Below are 14,110 nucleotides of genomic sequence, written 5' to 3'. Positions count from 1 at the left end.
TCAGTCCCACACAGGGGGCAGTGATTAACCCCAAATAATACATGACTACTGGTGGAATTTCAGGCAGTCACATAAGGGGGTTTTGTTGTGGTTTGCGTTACTCTTTACACAAAGAACATTTCTATTTTGGAACAGAATGACAGTGGGGCAGGCCTTACCCAGGGGTCAGGGTCTCAGGCAAGGCCAGGCCCTCAGCAGGCTCAGGCCCACACAGCCTGCTCTGCTCCCCTCTCGCCTCTAACAGGAGCCTCTGGGGCTCTAGCTTCAACTTGAGTCAGCCTTCTACAGCTGACAATGTTCTCCTGGTACCCAGAGCAGTGCCAGCTGAGAGGCTGCCAGAGGCTCCTTTTGGCCCTGACTCTTGCCCTCAGGGGCAGTGGAGGAGGACACACCCTCTGGGCACAGGTGGCCTCCGGGGATCCCTGGAGGACTCAGGAGCTTCCTCTTCCCGGGCCCTCCTCCCCTCTGGGCCCCTTGCTTCCCACTTCCTCCCTGCCTCTGCCCCCGTCTGCCCCCTCAGTGCCCTGTTCTCCTGTCTTATCTAGTGATTAGACAGGTGATTGTCGGCCCCTGCAGAGAAATACTCTTTGCCTTTTATAAGAGGATTTAGGGCCAGAGCAATGCTCGTGAATAGTGGCTCATAAATGATAAGCTTTAGGCCAAGTAAGAGCCGGCTGAGGGATGGGGTGGCTCCCCCAGTTTTCACCTTATTTGACCATCCATTCTGTCTCTTTTAAGACTCACTTAGAGGAGGATTTGGGGCTTTTGGGGGTGCTGGAAAGAGTCTTTCATAATGAGAACTGGGGGAGGCTTCCAGAGCCCCTTCCTTAGGACAGGGTCGCCTGGCACACACCGCCCCCACCTTCCCACACCAGCGATGAGGGCTTTGTTCTCAGAAATGCTGAGTTCAGACGAGCACGTGGACAATCGGGAACCTCCTGGAAAGGCCTCCCCACGCCCACCACTGCCTCTCTTCCTCTCTGTCACTTGTTTATTTTTAGTTGCTCTGGGTCTTAGTTGAGGCATATGGACTCTAGTTCCCTAACGAGGGATCAGACCCAGGCCCTCTGCGTTGAGAGCACAGAGTCTTAACCACTGGACCACCAGGGAAGTCTCTCTCTCTCTTATAGCTACCCCACCTCACTGTCCTGGTGTTGGGGTGTGGGGCGGGGGGACGTTGGAAAATGAAGTCCCACCCCAGGCATTCTCTGGAACAGTTGTGGAGCACGCGTGCCTTCCTGCTTGGTAACCCTGAGTGAGGTAAGAACTGATGGCTCAGCTCGACTCAAAGGCAGGGGCCACCCAGGCACCGAGTTATTTCTTAAGCATTCACTTGGCTGTGTGCTTGTCTCCCTAAGGAGGCCCTACCTGTGTTCCAGGGGCTACAGCCTAGCTCATGAGTCCAAACTACCATTAAACAACCATTCACTTAATAATTCTTCTACCCAACAAAGCTTTACTGCATGCCAGCTGGGAGCCAGGACCTGCTGGGCCACGAGTGCGGGGAGTTGGGAAGGAAGATGAGACATGGCCCATCCTGGGGTGGGAGGGCTCTGGGTCCCAGGCTGGTGGTATGAGTCGGCGCAGCAGCTGGCGCAATGTCTGTGCTGCTGCTGGTGGCAGGGCAGGCGGGAGGACAGGCGGGCTTTGGCCCAAGCAGGGCCTCTGGAGATGGTACGTGTCCAGCTCTTCCTGTGGAGCTGGGTCCTCGCCAGCACCCCTGCTGGCCCCACTCCCAGCCCAGCGATGGGGCACCCACCCTCACCGCCACCTCCCTGTCTCCTGGCGGGTCTCTCTGCCTCCTGCCCATTCTCCTCCTGAACCTGCCCTTATAAGGCCACCCACTCAGGAGACGTGTGTTCTGTGTCCTCTGGGAAATTGCCCACACAACGTCATCTGCTGTTTTATTGCTTGAGACTGTTAACCTATGATTTTATTTATTTATTTATTTTTTGTCTTTAAGAAAATGTTTCCAGGCTGAACGGAGACATTAACTGGGTGAGGGTGGAAGGAGGGAAGCCAGGGGACCCAGGACAGGCGAGCCCCAGGGCAAGGCTTAGTCACAGACTCTGAAAGCCTCAGCAGCCAGGCGATTTCATGAATCTCAGCCGGCCCTGTGCCAGGTTCAAGGGGGACATGGGGGTGGCAGGGAGGGCATCAGGGGCTCTGCCAAGGGGACAGATGGCTCCTTAGCTTCCGAGGCTGGTGCAGCGAGGGCAGCCTCCAGGCAGAGGTGAGCCCCACCTGAAGGAGCTCCTGCCAGGCTGAGGGAGGAGCCTCAGGCTGGCAAGAGGCGTCTTCCAGGAGGGGGCACAACTGAACTGGGTCTTGTAGGATAGGTAGGAGTTCTTCATGTGGAGAAGGAGAGGAAGGGTCTTCCAGGCTGCTGTCACCCAAGCAGGAGACAGCCTGGGGTGGGAAAGGAGAGGCGAAGGCCCCAGTGTGCCTGGGAGGTCGTGGCTGGGCCCTGAGGGGTTCACACTTAACGCTGCAGCCAGGGAGCTGTGGAGTCGACACAGTGGTGCCAGTGAGGGGGATAGAAGGGAGACTGGAGTGATCACTGCTGCTTTCTGGCCACCCAGCTAGCGGTCCTTCCCCTTCTTCTTCTTTTTTTAATAACGCACCTTTAAAAATATTTATCTATTTGGCTGCAGCAGGTCTTCGTTGTAGCACACGGGATCCTCGATCTTCATTGCAGCATTCAGGATCTTTAGTTGCAGCACGTGGGATCTAGTTTCCTGACCAGGGATCGAACCTGGGCACCCCCACATCGGGAACGTAGAGTCTGAGCCACTGAAACAGCAGGGAGGTCCTCCCCTACCCCGCCCCGCTGCCACTGCCGCCTTATTCTTAGCTGACACCCAGTGAACTTGGAGGAATTACCTCCCCCAGCTGTGGGTCATCTTGTTGTCAAAGTGCCCTGACCTTCCCTGACCAGGCAGATGGGCTCATGTCACCCGCCCTGGGCCTGGCTGGCTCTGGCTGTCACCTTGGAACCGTGAGCACACTCATCCTGTCCTTTCTTAGCCAGTGCTCTGACCTTCCCTGGGAGCCTGGAGCTACTCAGCGTCCTTCCACTGGAAGCCCGCTCTCCTTAACTGAGCTAAAGGTGGGTTCCCTGTCAGAACCCAAAGTGTCCTGCTGATGCAATGAGAGAACGTGAGTAATGGCAGCCCCAAATGGGGCGGAGAAAGGCCTAAGAGTGTAAAGCAGGCTGAGGGAAACATGGGCCGAGGTGTGGGCTCTCTCCATCAGGGACGCCCTGCGGTCTTGTAACTGCGGACAGGTGCCCCCATCGTGCCTTGTGAAGCCCTGGAGGGTTGCGGGCGGGCAGGGGCCAAACCTGCTTGGTCTCTCTGCCCCCGTGCCTGACGCAGCTTGTGATTAGAGGAGGTGCTCCGAGTATTTGCTGAATGAAGAAGGAGGAAGGAAGGGAACAAGGGAAATGATGAAAATTAGCCCTATGGGGAGGGTCTATGCCAAAGGTAACTGGCTTCCAAGGAAGTGTCACCGATTTGCCAGATGAACGACTCACCAGAAGGTGTTAGGGAAGCTCTGGGTACTTGGGATGACACTCTGAGCACAGTGATCTTGGGGGACAAAGGCAGTAAGCCCCCATTCCCTAGTGTCCAGCCCCTCAGAGCCTGGAGGGACCATGTGGCTGGCGCCAGAGTGAGTAAGCCTTCTCAGTGTCTGCTAGGAGGTTCCCATGGAAGGGACAGAGGCTCAAGTTGGCTCACGACCCCTGTGATGGGCTCCCATGGGGACTGCATGGGCCCTTTTGGATGGCAGCAGAGCTGGACAGAAACAAGAGAGGGTCACTGTCCCTGCGCAGGCCGGAAGAAGTGACCACACTGTGGTGGATCACGCTGAGCTCTGAGGAGATCAAGGTGACCAGCCCTGACTCTGTGATGAGGAACTTTCTTTGGTCTACCCCAGTGCCAGGCAATGTGGGGCAGGTGGCCAGGGAGATGGCTGAGCAATAGTTGTCTCAGGGTTCAAGGCAGGTCACTGCTGCTGAAGTGAAGTGTTTTGAGCTCCCCAGGGGAGCAGGACTTTCAGTTCAGGGGTTGGGGCCCTAGGATCATAGGGATGACACAGTCTCATATCTGGTGAGAGAACTCATACGCCTGCCCTACCGACCCACCAGCTCTATGACCCTAAGATGCTGCAGGGTCCAGGGGTTACACTCTGGAGATAATGGCCAGCTGGGAGGAATGGTGCGAGAGGCTTTCAGGGTTCCCAGCCATACCATGTAGTCATTGCCTTCTCCACCGGAAGCCAGTCTGACTGCTACTGACCAGTTAATCCACTGCCCTCGCCTGAGGATGGAGAGTTTTCTGGGGTTTACTGACACTTGCTGTGGGCCTGGTACTGACTTTGGCTCCTTCTGTGTACTTTTTTGCTCACCTCCCAACAGTCTTCATTGACTCCTACCACCTGAGGCTCAGAGAGGCTAAGAGCTGCCCAGGGTCTCCTGGTCAGAAAGTGCTAAAATTGAGTTCGAATTCAGAAAGTCTGAGTTAGAAGCTGGAGCACCAGGCTCCCCTCTCATGGGTGTGTACACTCAACTCCTCACCTGACCATACAGCAAACATGTGCACCAGACTGGGGCTGTGTCTTCAGTGACAGATGCAAAGTGGGGCTCAGAGAGGCGGTGCGTTGGGCCCAAACGTCACCCAGCACATGGCTGGCAGGGACCCAGGACCCCTTGGTTGAACCTGGTAAAAGTCAGGTCTGACCAGGACAGTGGAGAGCTAGGCCTGACCTAGAGGCCAGCATTGCAGACCTGCCTGGCCCCTCACTTGGGAAGGGGTGGCCAAAGCTGTGCTCCCTGGAGCTCATGCACTTGGTTCTGTTTTCATTCCCAGTCACTCCACTGAGAGCTTCTAAAGGTCACTTTTTTCCCCTCAAATTGAAGTGGTTTGGGAAGCAAGTCCTTAGCTTCCGGTCACTGAGGCACCACCCATTCTGGTAAGACGTTTCTCTGGTTCCCATCACTGTGTAATCAGACCAAGATAGTGAGATGAACATTTTCCAGTCCAGGCGTATCTTGGAGATATTGCAGGTTCTGTTCCAGGGCACTGCAGTAAAGCGAATATCACAATAAAGCGAGTCACGTGAATTTCTTGGTTCCCAGTGTAAAAGTTATGTTTACGTTTATTCTATACACTATAAATGGCTTCCTGGGTGGCGTTAATGGTAAAAAAAAATCCCCTGCAATGCAGGAGCCACAGGTTCAATCCCTAGGGCAGGAAGATCCCCTGGAGGAATGCATGGCAACCCACTCCAGTATTCTTTTTTTTTTAATTAGTTAATTTATTTATTTTTTAATTGAAGGATAATTGCTTTACAGAATTTTGTTTTCTGTCAAAGCTCAACATGCATCAGCCATATGTTCCCTCCCTCTTGAACCTCCCTCCCATCTCCCTCCCCATCCCACTCCTCCGGTTTGATACAGAGTCCCTGTTTGAGTTCCTTGAGACACACAGCACATTCCCGTTGGCTCTCTATTTTACATATGGTGATGTCAGCTTCCATGTTACTCTCTCCACGCATCTCACCCTCTCCTCCCCTCTCCCTGTGTGCCTAAGTCCATTCTCCATGTCTGTTTCTCCACTGCTGCCCTGCAAATAAATTCTTCAGTGCCATATATGTGCACTAGTATATGATATCTATCTTTCTCTTTCTGACTTACTTCACTCTGCATAACAGGCTCTATCTAGGTTCATCCACCTCATTAGAACTGACTCAAATGCATTCCTTTTTATGGCTGAGTAATTGCAGATGCTGATTGCAGCCATGAAATTAAAAGACGCTTGCTCCTTGGAAGGAAAGTTATGACCAACCTTGATAGTATATTAAAAAGCAGAGACATTACTTTGCCAACAAAGGTCCATCTAGTCAAGGCTATGGTTTTTCCCTTGGTCATGTATGGATGTGAGAGTTGGACTGTGAAGAAAGCTGATCGCCGAAGAATCGATGCTTTTGAACTGTGGTGTTGGAGAAGACTCTTGAGAGTCCCTTGGACTGCAAGGAGATCCAACCAGTCCATTCTAAAGGAGATCAATCCTGGGTGTTCACTGGAAGGACTGATGCTAAAGCTGAAACTGCAATACTTTGGCCACCTCATGCGACGAGTTGACTCACTGGAAAAGACTCTGATGCTGGGAAAGGTTGGGGGCGGGAGGAGAAGGGGACGGCTGAGAATGAGATGGCTGGATGGCATCACCGACTCTGTGGACATGAGTTTGAGTGAACTCCGGGAGTTGGTGATGGACAGGGAGGCCTGTCGTGCTGTGATTCATGGGGTCGCGGAGAGTCGGACACGACTGAGCGACTGACCTGAACTGACTGAATATTCCATTGTGTGTATGTACCACAATTTCTCTATCCATTCATCTGTCAATGGACATCTAGGGTGCTTCCATGTTTTAGCTATTGTAAATAGTGCTGCAATGAACATGGTGATATATGTGCCTTTTTAAGTTTTGGTTTCCTCAGGGTATATGACTAGGAGTGGGATTGCTGGGTCATATGATGGTTTTATTCCTAGTTTTCCTCCATACCATCTTCCATAGTGGCTGTAATCAATTTACATTCCCACCAACAGTTCAAGAGTGTTCCCTTTTCTCCACACCCTCTCTAGCACTTATTATTTGTAGACTTTTTGATGATGGTCATTCTGATGGTGTGAGGTAATATCTCACTATAGTTTTGATTTGCATTTCTCTAATAATGAGTGCTGTTGAGCATCTTTTCATCTGTTTGTTAGCCATCTGTATGTCTTCTTTGGAGAAATGTCTGTTTAGGTCTTTTTCCCACTTTTTGATGGGGTTATTGAGTTGTATGAGCTGCTTGTATATTTTGGAAATTAATCCGTTGTCAGTTGTTTCATTTGCTATTATTTTCTCCCATTCTGAGGGTTGTCTTTTCACCTTCTTTATGTTTTCCTTTGCTGTGAAAAAGCTTTTAATTAGGTCCCACTTGTTTACTTTTGTTTTTATTTCCATTCCTCTAGGAGGTGGATCATAGAGGATCTTGTTTTGATTTATGTCATTGAGCATTCTGCCTATGTTCTCCTTTTAGAAGTTTTATAGGTTCTGGCCTTACATTTAGGTCTTTAATCCATTTTGAGTTTATCTTTGTGTATAGTAGTACATTCTAAAGGACATCAGTCCTGGGTGTTCATTGGAAGGACTGATGCAAAAGCCGAAACTGCAATACTTTGGACACCTCATGCTAAGAGTTGACCCATTGGAAAAGACTCTGATGCTGGGAGGGATTGGGGGCAGGAGGAGAAGGGGATGACAGAGAATGAGATGGCTGGATGGCATCACCGACTCGATGGACATGAGTTTGAGTGAACTCCGGGAGTTGGTGATTGGACAGGGAGGCCTGGCGTGCCGCTGCAATTCATGGGGTCGCAGAGTTGGACACAACTGAGCGACTGAACTTACGGTGTCAGGAATTATTCTAATTTCATTCTTTTACATATAGCTGTCCAGTTTTCCCAGCACCACTTATTGAAGAAGCTGTGTTTGCCCCATTGTATATTCTTGCCTCCTTTGTCAAAAATAAGATATGCATAGGTGTGTGGGTTTATCTGTGGGCATTCTATCTTGTTCCATTGGTCTATATTTCTGTTTTTGTGACAGTACCATACTGTCTTGATGACTATAGCTTTGTAGTATAATCTGAAGTCAGGAAAGTTGATTCCTCCAGCTACATTCTTCTTTCTCAAGACTCCTTTAGCTATTTGGGGTCTTTTGTATTTCCATATGAATTGTGAAATTTTTGTTCTAGTTCTATGAAAAATGCCATTAGTAATTTGATAGGGATCACATTGAATCTGTAGATTACGTTTGGTAGTATAGTCATTGTCACAATATTGGTTCTTCTTACTCAGGAACATGTACTATCTCTCCATCTGTTTATGTCATCTTTGAGTTCTTTCATCAGTGTCTTATAATTTTCTGTATATAGTTCTTTTGTCTCTTTAGGTAGGTTTATTCCTATATATTTTATTCTTTTTGTTGCAGTGGTGAATGGGATTGATTCCTTAATTATCTTTTCTGATTTTTCATTGTTAGTATATAGGAATGCAAGTGATTTCTGTGTATTGATTTTGTATCCTGTAACTTTGCTAAATTCACTGATTAGCTCTAGTAATTTTCTGATATTATCTTTCAGTTCAGTTCAGTCGCTTAGTCGTGTCCGACTCTTTGTGACCCCATGAATCGCAGCATGCCAGGCCTCCCTGTCCATCACCAACTCCTGGAGTTTATTCAAACTCATGTCCATCGAATTGGTTATGCCATCCAGCCATCTCATCCTTTGTCATCCCCTTCTCCTCCAACCCCCAACCCCTCCCAGCATCAGGGTCTTTTCCAGTGAGTCAACTCTTCACATGAGGTAGCCAAAGTATTGGGGTTTCAGCTTTAGCATCAGTCCTTCCAAGGAACACCCAGGACTGATCTCCTTTAGGATGGACTGGTTGGATCTCCTTGCAGTCCAAGGGACTCTCAAGAGTCTTCTCCAAAACCACAGTTCAAAAGCATCAATTCTTCGGCGATCAGCTTTCTTCACAGTCCAACTCTCACATCCATACATGACCACGGGAAAAACCATAGCCTTGACTAGACGGACCTTTGCTGGCAAAGTAATGTCTCTGCTTTTTAATATGCTGTCTAGGTTGGTCATAACTTTCCTTCCAAGGAGTAAGCGTCTTTTAATTTCATGGCTACAGTCACCATCTGCAGTGATTTTGGAGCCCCCAAAAATAAAGTCTGACACTGTTTCCCCATCTATTTCCCATGAAGTGATGGGACCAGATGCCACGATCTTAGTTTTCGAAATGTTGAGCTTCAAGCCAGCTTTTTCACTCTCCTCTTTCACTTTCATCAAGAGGCTTTTGAGTTCCTCTTCACTTTCTGCCATAAGGACAGTGTCATCTGCATATCTGAGGTTACTGATATTTCTCCTATCAATCTGGATTCCAGTTTGTGCTTCTTCCAGCCTGGGTTTTGTATACATATTATCATGTCATCTGCAAACAGTGAGAGCTTTTCTTCTTCTTTTCTGGTCTGTATTCCTTTTATTTCTTTTTCTTCTCTGATTGCTGTAGCTAGGACTTCCAAAACTATGTTGAATAATAGTGGTGAGCCCACTCCAGTATTCTTGTCTGGAAAATCCCATAGACAGAGGAGGCTGATGGCCTATGATTGATAGGGTCACAGAGTTGGACATGACTGAGTGACTAAGCAAGCACACATACACTATAAAGTGTGCATTAGTGTAATATCTTAAAAACAGGATCAGTTCAGTTCAGTCTCTCAATCATGTCTGATCCTTTGCAACCCTATGGACTGCAGCACACCAGGCTTCCCTGTCCATCACCAACTCCTGGAGCCTACTCAAACTCATGTCCATTGAGTCAGTGATGCCATCCAACCATCTCATCCTCTGTCGTCCCCTTCTCCTCCCACCTTCAGTGTTTCCCAGTTTCAGGGTCTTTTCTAGTGAGTCAGCTCTTCGCATCAGGTGGCCGAAGTATTGGAGTTTCAGCTTCAGCGTCAGTTCCTTCCACTGAATATTCAGGACTGATTTCCTTTAGGATAGACTGGTTGGATCTCCTTGCAGTCCAAGGGACCCTCAAGAGTCTTCTCCAACACCACCGTTCAAAAGCATCAGTTCTTCGGTGCTCAGCTTTCTTTATAGTCCAACTCTCACATTCATACATGACTACTGGAAAAACAATAGCTTTGACTAGACGGAAATTTGTTGGCAAAGTAATGTCTCTGCTTTTTAATATGCTATCTAGGTGATCATAGCTTTCCTTCCAAGGAGTAAGCATCTTTTAATTTCATGGCTGCAATCAGCATCCGCAGTGATTTTGGAGCCCCCCCAAATAAAGTCTGTCACGGTTTCCATTGTTTCCCCATCTATTTGCCATGAAGTGATGGGACCAGATGCCTTGATCCTTGTTTTTTGAATGTTGAGTTTTAAGCCAACTTTTTTACTCTCATCTTTCACTTTCATCAAGAGGCTCTTTAGTTCTTCTTCACTTTCTGCCATAAGGGTGGTGTCATCTGCATATCTGAGGTTATTGATATTTCTCCCAGCAATCTTGATTCCAGCTTGTGCTTCATCCAGCCCAGCATTTCTCATGATGTACTCTGCATAGAAGTTAAATAAGCAGGGTGACAGTATACGGCCTTGATGTACTCCTTTCCTGATTTGGAACTAGTCTATTGTTCCATGTCCAGTTATAACTGTTGTTTCCTGACCTGCATACAGATTTCTCAGGAGGCAGGTCAGGTGGTCTGGTATTCCCATCTCTTGAAGAATTTTCCACAGTTGTGACCCACAGAGTCAAAGGCTTTGGCATAGTCAATAAAGCAGAAGTTTTAAATAAATAAATAAAGCAGAATAAAGTTAAAGGCAAAGGAGAAAAGGAAAGATATACCCATTTGAATGCAGAGTTCCAAAGAATAGCAAGGAGAGATAAGAAAGCCTTTCTCCGTGATCAATGCAAAGAAACAGAGGAAAACAATAGAATGGGAAAGACTAGAGATCTCTTCAAGAAAATTAGAGATACCAAGGGAACATTTCATGCAAACATGGGCACAATAAATGACAGAAATGGTATGGACCTAACAGAAGCAGAAGATATTAAGAAGAGCTGGCAAGAATACGCAGAAGATCTATACAAAAAAGATCTTCATGACCCAGATAATCACGATGGTGTGATCGCTCACGTAGAGCCAGACATCCTGAAATGAGAAGTCAAGTGGGCCTTAGGAAGCATTACTGTGAACAAAACTAGTGGAGGTGATGGAATTCCATTTGAGCTCTTTCAAACCCTAAAAGATGATGCTGTGAAAGTGCTGCACTCAACATGCCAGCAAATTTGGAAAGTTCAGCAGTGGCCACAGGACTGGAAAAGGTCAGTTTTCATCCCAATTCCAAAGAAAGGTAATGCCAAAGAATGTTCAAACTATCGGACAGTTGCACTCATGTCACACGCCAGCAAAGTAAGGCTCAAAATTCTCCAAGCCAGGCTTCAACATGAAGTTGAAGTTCATGAGCCATGAACTTCCAGATGTTCAAGCTGAATTTAGAAAAGGTAGAGGAACTAGAGACCAAATTGCCAACATCCGTGGGATCATTGAAAAAAAAAAACAGCATAGTGACCTTAATTTTAAAAGATTTTATTGCTGAAAAATCCTAACCATCTTCTAAGCCTTCAGCGAGTCATAATCTTTTTTTCTGAGGTGGTAGGGGCCTTGCCTTGTGTTGATGGCTGCTGATTGATCAGGGTGGTGGTGGCTGAATGTTAGGGAGGCTGGGCAAATTTCTTAAAATAATACAACAATGAAGTTTGCCACATCAATTGACTTCCTTTTGTGAATGATTTGTCTGTTATATGCAGAACTCTTTGACAGCATTTCACCCACAATAGAACATCTTTCAAAAGTGGAGTCAGTCCTCTCAAACCCTGCCATTGCTTTGCCAACTAAGTTTATGTAACAGTCTAAATATTTTCTTGTCATTTCAACAATTCATTAAGTTCACCGTCTTTTATGGGTGCAGCTCAAGGCACCCCCAAACAATTACAACAGTAACATGTGATCACCATAACAAATGCAGTAACAATGAAAATGTTTGAAATACTGCAAGATTACCAAAGAAACCAAGTGAGCAAGTGCTTGTTGGAAAAATTGTGCCAGGGCTTCCCTGGTGGTCCAGTGGTTGAGAATCTGCCTTGCAGTGCAGGGGACACTGGTTTGATCCCTGGTCCAGGCTAAGATTGCACATGCCACTAAGCCCAGGTACCACAGCTACTGAGCCATTGCTCTAGAGCCCGCAAGCTGCAACTGCTGAGTCTGAGTGCTGCAACTACTGAAGCCTATACACCTAGAGCCTGTGCTCTGCAACAAGAAGCCCCTACACCGCAACTAGAGAAAGCCTGGGCGCAGCAACAAAGACCCACCACAGCCAAAATATAAGTCAATAAACTAAATTTTTAAAAAATGGCAGCAACACTTGCTCAGTGCAGGGTTGCCACAGGCCTTCAATTTGTAAAAAAAAAAAAATGCAACATTGGCAAAGCACGATAAAGCAAAGCACAATAGCACGAGGTAAGCCCACACCCTTTGCTGTTGCAAACCAAGGCACTTGATGACCAATGCCCAGAGAGACGAGTGCCAGAAGGGACAGGGCGCATATCTTGGCAGGAAAGAGATGGCAAGTCAAATGAGGTCACTAGAGGAGACTTGAGTGAAGAGGCTGTTTACCAAGGACAGAGGTTACCGCTCTGGGGCTGGTGCAGGGCTCGCGCCAGTGGGGCTCTCGCCATTCCCAGGCCTGCAGGGGGAGGGTAGAGGTGGCCACCGCAAACAAGAGACTCACAGGGCTGCAAGGGATGGGCCGCCTGACCGGAGCTGCGACTCTGGTCAGTGGAGGAAAGGAGTAGGTGCAAGGCCGCTGGGCAGGGAGGGAGCATGCAATGAAGTCCCCAGACTCCTGCTCCCCTCCGCCCCTCACCATCTGCTGCTGTCCCCACTGGGGTCAGAGTCAAGGAAGCCAATAATACAACACAAAGGGCACCCTCCCAGGGCAAGAGACAGGAGAGGGGACAGGGGCTCTGAAGGGCAGGTGGGACAGCTGAGGGGCTTGCTCTTGGAATTTGAAAAGCATGGCATCCATTTTCCATATTCATCACCCCAAACACATGCTGTGGCTCCCTCTTCCTACAGAATGAGACCCACAATCTCAGCCTGGCATTCAAGGCTTTTTGCACCCAGACTCCAACCTCCCTCCCTCCTAGGAGAGATACAGGTGCTTCACGGGATCTACTTGCACAACAACTCTGGGTACAATGAGCCTCATTATCCTCGACATTTTATAAACAGATGGAGTTTGCACCGGACGACACAGCTGGCAAGCAATGGAGCTGGAATGTGAACCCAGGTCCCCTGATGCTGAAGCCGACGCTTACCCACACTGCCATGCAGCCCCCTCAGCGAGGGAGAAATGCCTGGACCGCATGTCTGTGTTCAGCCCACCCCTGCCTGCCTCACAGAAAGGGTCTCAGTGGAGAAGGGGAGGGAGGAGAAGGGAACATGGATGGTGAGCATAATCTGTGCTGGCTTCCAGGTCCTCATTCCACTCTTATAACCACCCTCCAGGGAAGGAATTATCTGAGACATCTTAATATCAGAAAGGTTAAGGAAATTTACAGTGGTCAGAAAGCAGAGCTGGGACTTGACCTTGAAACCGGCTGCCTGCTCCGGGCAGAGCTGGCCCTCTGCAGAGCCTCAGCCTCTGTCTCCACCCCAGGCCAATGCTCACTCCTTCTTTGAGCCCCTGAAATTTCCTCTGCTAATCAGAACTATGGAGCTAGGGACCATCCACAGAAGGCCCCAGTTAGAATGAAGATATGTTACTTGAGAGAAAAAGCATAGTAGGCCAGTGTCATAAGGCCACCCTCAGAGTTGTCAAAATCATGTGTGTGTGCACATGTGATGTGAAGGGACCAGGTACTCAGATACCGCCATTACAGACGCCCTTTGTCTCTATCTGCTGAATAAAGCAGAGTGCTAAAATAATGTGACAAAGAGGGTTATATTTCCTGGAAAAGTGAGGGTGGAGGTCCGGAATCAGGGAAGGCAGACCGGATGGGTCATTTTGGAGACCTCCCTCATGGGTGTCCTGGCAGGCAACACAAGAGATGCAGCATGGTGTGATGGGAAGAAGATTCTAGAGATGTGGGTTTTAGCTCAGAGTGGTCCACTGCATTGCTGTGTGTCTCCACACAAGCTATTTGTCTTGCCTTTGCCAACTTCCCTTTCCTCTCTGTTCTAAGACACTGCGACCTGACAGAAAGACCCCTTTACCTTTTGCTAATTGCTAAGATGCCAGAGAGAGAATCCCCATTCCAGCTGGGGCAGAATCTTGAGGGTTGCAGGGACATTGCTGGGAAGAGACCCAGGAGAACCCTTCCATGGGGGTCCTGCAACCCACGCCCACAATGAGCCTGCTCAGATGTAGCCTGTCTGCCTACAGCTGTGTCTCCCACCAGCACAGTTAACTTGCCACTGTTCCT

The sequence above is a fragment of the Moschus berezovskii genome, chromosome 9, assembly GCF_049115385.1.
Source record: "Moschus berezovskii isolate FMDL1 chromosome 9, NW_MosBer_1.0, whole genome shotgun sequence".
NCBI classification, from domain to species: domain Eukaryota; kingdom Metazoa; phylum Chordata; class Mammalia; order Artiodactyla; family Moschidae; genus Moschus; species Moschus berezovskii.
Note: the sequence above shows the minus strand (reverse complement) of the source record.